The following is an 11,021-nucleotide window of genomic DNA, read 5'->3' as shown; positions in this document are numbered from 1 at the left end:
CAGGCTGGGCTCTGGGCCCCTCAGGTGGGACAGGCTGGGCTCTGGGCATCTCTGGAGGGACAGGCTGGGCTCTGGAGCAAGTTCTGCCCTGGAAGAGGTCACGCTAATACATCCACCCACCTCCCAACACCAGGCAGGGCACAGGCTTGTGGCATGTGCAGGCAGCGGGGGCTGTGGAGAGGCGGGCTGGCAGGGCCTGGCCGTGGAAAGGGAGAGGCATCTCTCCATGGTGAGGAGGGGCTCCTGGGCGCCCCCTCCCCACCCAGCCCCCGCCCTGCCTGACCCTGGTGGTCCTGCCCCACACCATCGTCTTCCTAGTCCTGGGACAGCCACAGGCTCTTTGGCCTTGGAGGCTGTGGGGTGACGCAGATCACGGAATCAGAGGTTCAGAGGCTCTGTTCTTTTCTTGGGGGCTGCTGCCCATGCCAGGCAGAGCAAGTTTCAAGTCCCCCAGCCCCAACTGTCCAACCTCGGGGGCCAGAGACGGACGGAGGAACTGTCTGCAGAGGGCACAGCTGATCTGTTGCTTCTAGGGTCATGTGCCCCCCATCCCCACCCACACTGCTTCTCAAAGCCCCACTCACGTGCACCCTCGTGCTCATGGCCCCCACAGGTGCACCCCTGTCACGTGCACACACCACCCACACGCAGGGAACACGACATTTAGTTTGTTTGCTGTTCTTACAAAACCAAAATGTGAAAGTTCTTGGCCCAAGAAGCAGCGCCTTTTGCTCCCAGCGGATGAAGGGCAGGGAGCCCCAGGGGAAGACGGGGCTGGGCCCCACCCCAGACAAGCCCCTCTCTGGCCCCCACTCAGCACTGCTCTGGGAGGAGGAGGCCATCCGCCCTGAGGCCACAGCTTTAGAATCTCTCCTCACAGTTGCACTGAGCCGCAAAGCTTCTCCTTGCACAGGCGCGGTGGGAGCCAGCAGTGTGCCGGGGGTTTTCAGAGAGGGGAACGGTGGGTCCAGGGGGTCACGTATCGGCAGTGAGACCCGGCTCTCAGGGAGACTCTGCCCTCGCGGTCACGACCTGGTTCCTGGGCTCCACCTGGGGCGTCCCCACCTCGTCCCTGCTGTGTCTTCCTCAGTTTCCCCAGCTGGGTCCAGGAAAGTCCCCAGGACACTGTGCTCCGCCCAGACCCAGGGGCTTCCCTCAGAGTGGGGCTGACAGCAGTGCTCGCTGGCTCCTGCACACACACAGCTGGCACCTCTCTCCTTCCCTGGGTGTTCGCTGCCACCTTTCCCCACCCCACTTCAGGAAGCCGGGATGGCCACTGGGCCCCCACACCTTGCCCAGGGGAGCCCTCTGCTACCCCTTCCCCACTGCCCCTCTGTCTCACACCAGCCCTGGGCTGGGCTCTATGCTACTCTTTCCAGAGTCCTTTCCAGGGCTTGGGGGCAGGGCTGCTCTCCCCATGCATCCAGGACACTGCGGAGACTCTCTCTGAGCAGGAGGCCCTGAGAGTCAGGGGCTCCCCAGTCCCACTGCCTGCTGTGCTCCCAGCCCCCGACGTCCTGGGCTGCCCAGCCTCAGGGCTCAAGGTCAGGTGGATTTCCTCAGGCCTTACCTCCTGGGGCCCGCTCTCTCCTCCTCCCTCCTGGCCTGGGTGCCTCAGGTCCCAGGAGGCCCCCTTCAGAGCCCCCTTCTGACCTGAGACGCGACCCTTCACTCCCAGCCGGCATGGCCGACATGCAGTCCCTTGGTTGAATGCCCTGCGGTGGGTCCACACCTCCAGCCCACCGGGCTGTGCCGGCCAGTCCACATGGTCAGACTCGAACCCGTTCAGCCTGGCAGCACTTCCGGGTCCCACAAGAGCGTCTCAGAGCACGTCGGAGGCCCCTTCTACACGAGCTCCACACTCTGTTCTGACTCCACAGCCTCTCTCTCGTCCTTCTAATGACAGCTCAGCGGGCTTCCCTTGATCGACTCCTTCCTGGAGACCCTGGATGTATCCAGCAATCACTGTGCAGAAGAGGGGCCCCGGGGCTCTCCAGATGGGGTGCAGGACCCACTCAGCAGGAGCACTGGGTGAGGATGCAGGAAATACTCTTCCAATTATTTGCCTAACGAATTAAGTTAGTTCATCATAAAGAGTGGAATTAGTTTTATTTATTGGGTGCGCGAAAGTCACAGCGAGCCAACTTTAAAAACACATGTAATATGTACGGCAGCTATTTCTAGCACAATAAAGCCAATTATCTTTAAAAATAAAATCTAGTACTGGTTAGAGCATATCTATAGCAACTGTTGGGTAGTTATTCTTGTCTATTTTTGAGCAATGAAAAGTCAAAACGATGCCAATAGCTGGAGGTGCACTTTCATCCTAAAACGTAGAGCAGGTGCAGGTGTTGACTTGTGGGCGGTGTACGTTCCTCAGGTTGGAGGCTCTTGTGCTTGCATTGCTCTCCCAGGATGCAGGGCTGGGGCGGGTCGCCAAACCGGGCCTTTTGGGCTGTGCACACACGGGCTGTGACACCCTCTGTCCCTCTCCTCCCGCACAGGGGTCAGCGCTGCATGAGGACAGGGTGTGTCCCCTCCTTGCATGTGGCTACTCTCGGGCCATCCCACTCATCGATTCTTGCCCAGTATTCTGTCTCCAGTTCTGTCCCCAGCTCTGTCACTGGAATCCTCTTTGACCAGACCTCCTTCCTGCCCGTGGGTAGAGCCCCTGCCTCCCTGAGGGGCACCCGAGCCCTCGTCCACCACTGCTTCCCTGTGGACGAGCTGCCCAGGTGGGGACCAGCTCACCGCGTCCTTCCACGGAAGGCTCTTATCTTCTGTGGTTCACTGTGCTCCCAGGCTCATGTCTTCTTTCAAGTCTCACCTCAAACTCTGTGCCGGGGGCTTGGTAACCCTCTCCTATCACCAGGCAGCACCATTTCATCACTGGCCTGGCCTCCCCTTCACTCCCACCGTCCTGCTGCTCAGACCCGCGGTTCTATAAGGCTTCTGTCTGTGTTTCAAACAAGCCACTGCAGCCACCAAGATTCTGTTGACTTTGTAAATAACCAAGCAATAAAAAGACCAAATGTAGTGTCTCAAACCACACATGTGCCACACTTCCTCTCCCTCAATGATCACCATGTTAATGTATGAGTTACAACAGGACGATGATTGCCAGGTGTAAGCTACGTGCTTGACAATTTCTATGTATTGATTCATGTAGTTCTAACAAGAACTGGTTTATCTTGGACTGCTACTTTCATTCCCATTTTCCAGGTGGGAAAACTGAGATCCAGTAAGAATAATGACTTTGTCTAAAGCTACACAGATAACGAGGGTTAGCTCCAAGACGCTAACCCTAACCACTATGGGTATCTGAAGCATGCTTGCATCTCTGTGTTCCCCATTAGACCGTTAAGTGCCTTGCAGACAAGATCATGCCTAACATATCGGCATGTAATGCCAGCTGAATAAAATCAGAGCACTCACCAGGGCTGATGGCTGCTGATGGGGTTGAGTGCTGAGTTCCAGCCTTGCTAGTTCAGCCCATGTAGGTGTGGACTTAGTTGGCATCTTAGTTTCACAAGGTGCACCTGCCAGTTCTGACCAGCTCAGCCTGCACTGGGAGGCTCAGCTCTGTCAGCAGAAAGACTGTACAAGTCTATAGGTCTGAGCTAGGGGTCTAGAGAAAGCACCTCCAGCACGCAGCCTCCCTCCAGCCTCCTGGCGCAGCCAGGGTTCTGCCTCCAATTGCTGCCTCGTTATCCAGTTCTTAGAAGGGACTGGGCTTGTGTGCCCCACAAAGACCTTACGCAACCCTCTTTTTGGGGCTGGAAGCAGCCTCTTCTTACCCCAAGCCTGGGGGCCTCTTCAGAGATGAATTTATTGGAATCTTGTACAGAAGTCCATTTCTCATCGATTAGTGCTTAACTTACAATAGGATTTAGGGCAGGGAGAGGTACTGGGAATCAACATGCGGTCCTTCGCGGAGAGGAAACTCAGAGGGCTTCACGTCCATGGGACAACAGGAAGGGGTGGACGTAGTCCTATGTTTCTGAGGGCTGGGACATGGCTTCTGTTCTTTTAGACGTTCTCTATGACCTACATACTCTTAGATTTTTTGATTTTTGAGTGTGTATGTTAATATTTACAACTACAATTGTACAACTATGTAGTTTTATCAGCTGTTGCTTATGCCTATTGACACCATAGTATTTGGTGCATATATGTTCATAATAATTATATTTCCTTATATTTCATTGCTGTTTATGTTGGATCTATAATACATAATACCCCTCTTTGATTCCTGGCAGGGGTTTCACCTGGCATTTCAATTACTTTTCTTTTTCTTTCCTATGTGTCTCCTGTAGATATTAAATTACTGTATCTTTTAGAATATCTGTCCTGAGAGCCTGTCTTTTGATTACTGATTAGTATAGTTCATTCACATTTACTATACTTAATGCTATATTCAGAATGCTTTCATCCATATTATTTCACAATTTTTATTATCATATTCCAAGTACGTTTCTTTTTTCCTTCCTAAGTTCCATTGAATAGACAATTTTTTTAGCTGATTTTGATGTATTTTATTTTGATTCTTTTGGTGGTCATTCACAACTTCTTCAGATCTCTAGCTATGCTTATTCTCCCTATCCATTTCCTGAATTTACCATTAGCTATCTCTTCCCTGTCAATAAGACAAGTACCTGAGGCTACGCTCCGTTTCTCTGAGCCCCCCCTCACAGCCCAGCCTCTCTCCTATACCATGTTAGTATCACCTAGAATTTCGGCTGTAGATGGATGTGTATATTTTTGTTTTAGTAAATTATTTAGTCACCCATATCTCTCCTGTTGTTCGCGTTCATTTCTTTTCTTGAAATTGGATGGTCTTTTAAAACGTTTTCAAAAGAGTCTTTGTGTGATAAAAATTCTGAAGCCCGACATGTCTGAAAATATCCTTATTTGCCCAATGCATATAAATGATAGTTCAGCTAAATATGAAAACTCTGAGTTTCAGGACTGTTTTCCTTGAATATGGTGACTGCCACTCTACTTTCCTCATGCATCCACTATGCTGATAGATATAAGGTCAATATGATTTGTGTTCCTGTGAAAGTTACTGATTTCTTTCTCACTTTGAAAGTTTTATAATTTGCTCTCCTTTAATGTTCTTAAATTTCTATAGTATACTGAGATATCTCTCTCTCTCTCTCTCTCTCTCTCTCTCTTCTGAGATCATACATCTTTCTCAAATCTGGGAAATTCTTGGCCAATAAATCTTCATATATATTCTCTTTCTCTTATTGCTTTCTTCCTTTCAGGATCTCTAATGTATAAATAGGTGGCTCTACTTCAGCCTTCCATATCTCTTTACTTTCCACTTCTAAAAATCCTTTTAATATCTTTTTTATTTATTTTGGAGAATTCTTAAGGCAGATCTTTGTGCTTACTAATCTCTGGCTAAATTCATTCTGACATTTAGCCCATATATATACACAGGCACATATATGGGCTAAATGTATGTGTGTGTGTGTGTATACGCATATATATAATCCTTTTTTCTATATAATTTCTCATTCTTTTTTTTAATCTTGCCAGGACCCCCCTGCCTTATTTCTTAGAGGAAATTAAACAGTCTTATTTTAAACTCTTGTTCCATCTGTTCTATTTATTCTGCTTCATCTGGTATGAATTTCTCTTCTTGTTATCTTTCTCTATGTAGCAGTTGTATTCTTAAGAAGTCTCATTACTTTTACTGAGCTAATACACCCTTCTGATATTATCTGTCTGTGCTGGAAGTGGGTATTTGAGGGGAGTGGATAAAGCCCATGTAAACACGTTCTCTGCTTCTGAGGGTTTTTTTTGCGATGGAGGGAGGGTGCGTCTTCTGGTGAAGAGCATCTGGTATTACATATTACGTCTCTCCCTTGGCTCTGGTCTCACTTATGTGTCTCCTAAGCATGATTACCTAATACTGGAGCCGTGAAGACGGTATAGGGATAAAGGAATACTCCATGGCTGGAAAGCCTGGATGAACCTGTTTTGAACTGTCCTTCACCCAAGTTCATGTGCAGTAGAATCTTTAATTTATCTGTCCACCAAGCTATCATTGGGATGGCTGCTCTTCTCTCACACTGGGTAAATGGGATTTCCTTGAGCTTCTTAAATCAGTAGATTGAAGTCTGTCATCAGTTTTGGAAAATCTCACCCAGGATCTCCTCGAATATTAACTCTGGTGTATTTTCCTTGTCTTATTCTTCTGTGGCTCCACATGGAAGTGTGTCGGTCTACTTGCCCACCATTCACATGTCGGCTCTTGTTAGTCTTTTCCTTCTTTCTGAGCGTTGGGCTTTCTGTTAACTTGCCTCATCTACTGTGCCCCATCTGCTACTAAGTTTATTCAATGAGTTTTCAATTTCAGATACTCCATTTTTTACTCAGAATGTCTATTTGATTCTTTTTACAGATTCCAAACTTTTTTTTTTAATTCTCCATCTTTTCAGCCACTTAGTGCCTCTCTCCCCTCCTGTCTTTGATGTCTTTATAATTGATAATTTTAAGTCCTTGAGTGCTAATTTCAGTATCTGTATTATTTACAGATGTGCTTCTGTTGACGACTTCTTATCAATCATTAGTCATGTTTTCCTACTTCATATTCACGTCAGTTTTGATTATAGAAAAGTAATTGTGTACACAAAAATGACAGAAACTAAAGTTGTTGCTACTGTTTGTCTGAGAATTTCTGCCTCTCCCCACTTACCTTTCCTTTTTATAAGATAGGGATTAGGGGCTAATCACCTCAACCCAATTAAAGATGGAGCTGATTTGAGTCTGGGGTGTGACATGAGAAGCAGTGCACCTGTTTTCCAAGTCTGCTGACTGAAGCCAGATGGTGGGTCTCCCTGGCAAGTGAGGCACTGGGAGACCTCGCCCCTCCAGAAGCTAGCAAGAAACCTATAGGAGAAAACAGCTCAACGTTTTGAGCTCCTTTAGATTCTGATCTCTTAGGCCAGCTCACATTATTTTTAAAATACCCACTGACTTATCTTTCCCATAAAAGAGTCTCTCTGCCTAGGAAAAGCTGAAACCTTAGTCTTTGCCCAGATTCAGAAAATCACCCCTACCCTTGCCTCCCAGGAATAAAATGGTCAATGATTGCAGCTCAGCTGGGAAGGGTTCTTCCTGCTCTGGAATTTTTTTTTTCTTTTGAGATGGAGTCTCTCTCTGTTGCCAGGCTGCAGTGCAGTGGCACAATCTCGGCTCACTGCAACCTCTGCCTCCCGGGTTCAAGCAATTCCCCTGCCTCAGCCTCCCAAGTACCTGGGACTACAGGTGCCCACCACCATGCCTGGTTATTTTTTTTTTTTATTTTTTAGTAGAGACGAGTTTCACCATGTTGTCCAGGATGGTCTCAATCTCCTGACCTCATGATCCGCCCTCCTTGGCCTCCCAAAGGGCTGGGATTACAGATGTGAGCCACTGTGCCCAGCTGCCCAGCTCTGGAATTTTAATTTGTTTGGTTCTTCTATTTCCACAGCTAATCAATGGTTTTACAACTATGATCTTTATAATTTATCAATTTTTTTTCTAGTTGTGTTCAGAGTAGTGGATTATTTATATTTACTCAAAACTACTTAGAAACTGAAACTTACAGTGGTTAGGGATAGTAGATGAAACAGTTTTTAATTTCTGCCCAGTGCTGGAAAAAGGATTAAAGACACGCTGGAAAACTGTCCTCCCCACGTCCTATCTCTGGAGTCTTTTTTTTCTACTCTAGGCAATAATTGTTCCTTACACTACCCCATCCCAGAAGCCCAAGTACCCAGAATTCTCAATGTTTTATGAGGGGGGCAGTGGTTTTTGTGTTTTTAATGGATCCGCTAACTTCCTTCTGTTTTTGTGTGCTGCTGAGATTGAGTTTCAGTGCCCAAATCAGTAGAACCCATATTAATTTGCCATTTGAATTACACTGAAAACCTGACTCTGCCACATACTGTCCGTATCACTTTGAGCAAACCACTTTGCCTCTCCTTTACACAGCTTTAGACTCGTGTCTGACCTGGTTCACACCCATTCAAATGGGAAGAAAGTGCGAACATCGCGGGAGCCCTGACTGTTAGGCAGTTATTCATTCTCACCTTTCACAAATACACAGGGGTTGGCAGGTGCCATCTGTATCTCTCTGAGTGTCTGATGCTGTGATTTACCTTTTTGCCAGTCTGTTTTTTTCTAGCTTGAAGGACACTCCATGAGGAGTCCTTACCATCCTCACCACTAGCTCTTAGCTGGCTGCTTTCTTTCCACCGACCTCCCTTCCTTCCAGATCATCTCAGGCAGGCCCACGATCTTCCTGTGACTGCCTGAACTGGAGCATGGTGCTGATGAGTGGAGCTCATATGGAAGCTTCCAGAATGACTGTTTGGCATCTCATTAACTGCCACTTAATCCTGCCTTCCCTGGAAGCTCGATGAGTGTTAGAGACAGAATGTTTGTTCTTAGGTACTGCAAGGAAAAATCAGCATTCAGACAGAAAGTTTTCTTAGCAAGGCAGTTTTACTTTCTGCAGAAAGGGTACTGCTCATTAACCATCTTGCTATGAGAGTACAATGAACAAAGGAAAGGCAGGCATATTTATTCTTTACTCATTGGGTTTTTACTGCTGGGTCTGATCTCTGTTGGTTGGAGCTAGACTTAACAATTTAAACTGAACTTGATTGACTAACAACTTAAATTTTTTTTTTTAAATCATTAAAGGCAATGGAGAACAAAAGAAAAGAGGAAGTCTAAATAAGGAAAGGAGAGGAAGTTGCTTGTGAAAGGAGTTAAAAAAAGTAATAATATAAATATCTTAAAGTACAAGGACATAGAATGCATTTATTCTTTTATCTCTAACAGCTACATAAGATAAAGCTTAATGAAGAGTTACTAGCAAAAAGTAAGAAAACTTTGAAGAAAGTCTTTTAAAAAGACTATTATTTCTAACATTTATTATTATTATTCTTTAACAAGAAAAGAAACTTTGAAGAAGAACTTTTTGCCTTCTACCATGAGTCAGTGCTGCTGGTGAAACTACATTAAGCCTAAGACCCACCCGTCAGGAGGAAGATGGAGGGAGACCCTGTCTTCACTTCCCATGAGCCATTTCTTGCCTAGTGGGGATAGGCAGCTCTGAGCTGCATAACAAAACCATTCATGGCTCACTCGACTGCTACTTCTCTTCGCTTTATTTCTGGCTAGGCATGGTGGCACACACCTGTAATCCCAGCACTTTGGGAGGCTGGGGCTGGAGGATCACTGAGGCTGGGGGCTGAGGCTCAGAAGTTTGAGACCAGCCTGGACCACATGGCTAAACCTTGTCTCTACAAAAAAATACAAAAATCATCCAGGCATGTTGCGTGTGTGGTCACAGCTACGCAGGAGGCTGAGGTAGGAGGCTGGCTTCAACTAGGGAGGTGGAGGCTGGAGTGAGCCGTGATCAAGCCACTATGCTCCAGCCTGTATGACAGAGCAAGACACTGCCTGGAAAGGAAAAAAGTGTTATTTCACTTTTTCATGGATTCCTTTCCCAAGAAAACCACACATTTCAGCCAATTCTATGAGAAAACGAGTCCCCAGTGCTCAAAAATAGGGAAAGCTTGCAGCCCTGACCTGAAGAAAGAAGACACAGACACGGAAGTAAGCAGCAGTGAAGGCAGTGCCAGGGACACCCGGGCAGGAATGGCTGAGTCGCACTGATTTTGCCCTTAGCTTTTCCTGACGCAGAGAACTTGATAATCATGTTTATATAATCACTGAATGGGGATACAGACATACACATGTCTCTGAAAATACTCATAGATACGTTTTCCCTTTGAATTTTGCATTCAGTCAAATTACCCTTCTGGACTGATCCATCAGGACAGACCCCTGTTAATGCATGGACCCAGCACCACGGAGAAGCCAGGGATGCCCGGGGCAGGCAGCTCTTGAGACTCACTTCCTCATGGAGAGGATCAAAACCGTGACGGCATCACATCCGACCTTCACGCAGGCCGCCTCCCCGCTTCAGCCCACGTGCATCTGCAGTAACATGGATGACTTTCCTCCTCCATTCCTTTTTAGTGGAAAAAGAATCTGCCCAGGCCTGGAGGAGACGAACAGATTCAGCATCCGTCCTTCTCACATGCATCGACCAAGCACCAGTCCTGTTCCAACACCGTGGCAGGTGCTGGCCCCATGGAGATGGACGAGGTCCATTTCCTACCCCGGGAGACCTCGCAGGATGTCAGGGAGGTGGGAGGTGACCCTGGAATCACAGGACCTCTGACAAGCATGGGGGTGGTCTTCACAGCAGGCTAAGGGAGAACAGAGGCCACTGCTTTTTGACGAAGAAGGAGAAAGCTCCTCCCGGGAAATGACCCCTGAGTGAGCACTGGGAGGAGGATGGGGTCGGAATGTCCAAGCAGAGGAGGCAGTGTGTGCGAAGATCCTGACCAACAGCGTTTCCAGTTCAGTGAGTTACTGGATTTTTTTGTAGGAGCCTGGTAAGGTGTGAGTGACATTAGAGAAGCCAGAAGTCCTGTGTGAGTTTGAGGATATCATGTGATCTTGAGTGACAGGAGCCCCATCCCAATGGGGAGGGATGAGTGATGGGTCCAGCCACCTGCCACCTGGCAACACAGTTGCCAATGACAAGGTGGAAATGCTGCCTCCATGTTCATGCCGTCCTATCTTTGCAGGGGTTGTGACATTTAACCTTGTATACAAATGCAAACTTGCATAAAACTTGCAAGAGTAAAACAGAGAATGGCCATATGCCCTGTACTCAGATTCACCAATATTTTCCCCCATTGGCTTTTCCATTCTAGATAGATAGATAAATAGATGATAGATAGGTAGATAAATAGATGATAGATAGATAGATAAATAGATGATAGGTAGATAAATAGATGATAGATAAATAGATGATAGATAGGTAAATAGATGATAGATAAATAGATGATAGATAGGTAGATAAATAGATGATAGGTAGATAAATAGATGATAGATAGGTAGATAAATAGATGATAGATAGGTAGATAAATAGATGATAG

The sequence above is a fragment of the Sapajus apella genome, unplaced genomic scaffold (assembly GCF_009761245.1).
Source record: "Sapajus apella isolate SASKATOON/1434 unplaced genomic scaffold, GSC_monkey_1.0 scaffold10, whole genome shotgun sequence".
NCBI lineage: Eukaryota > Metazoa > Chordata > Mammalia > Primates > Cebidae > Sapajus > Sapajus apella.
Note: the sequence above shows the minus strand (reverse complement) of the source record.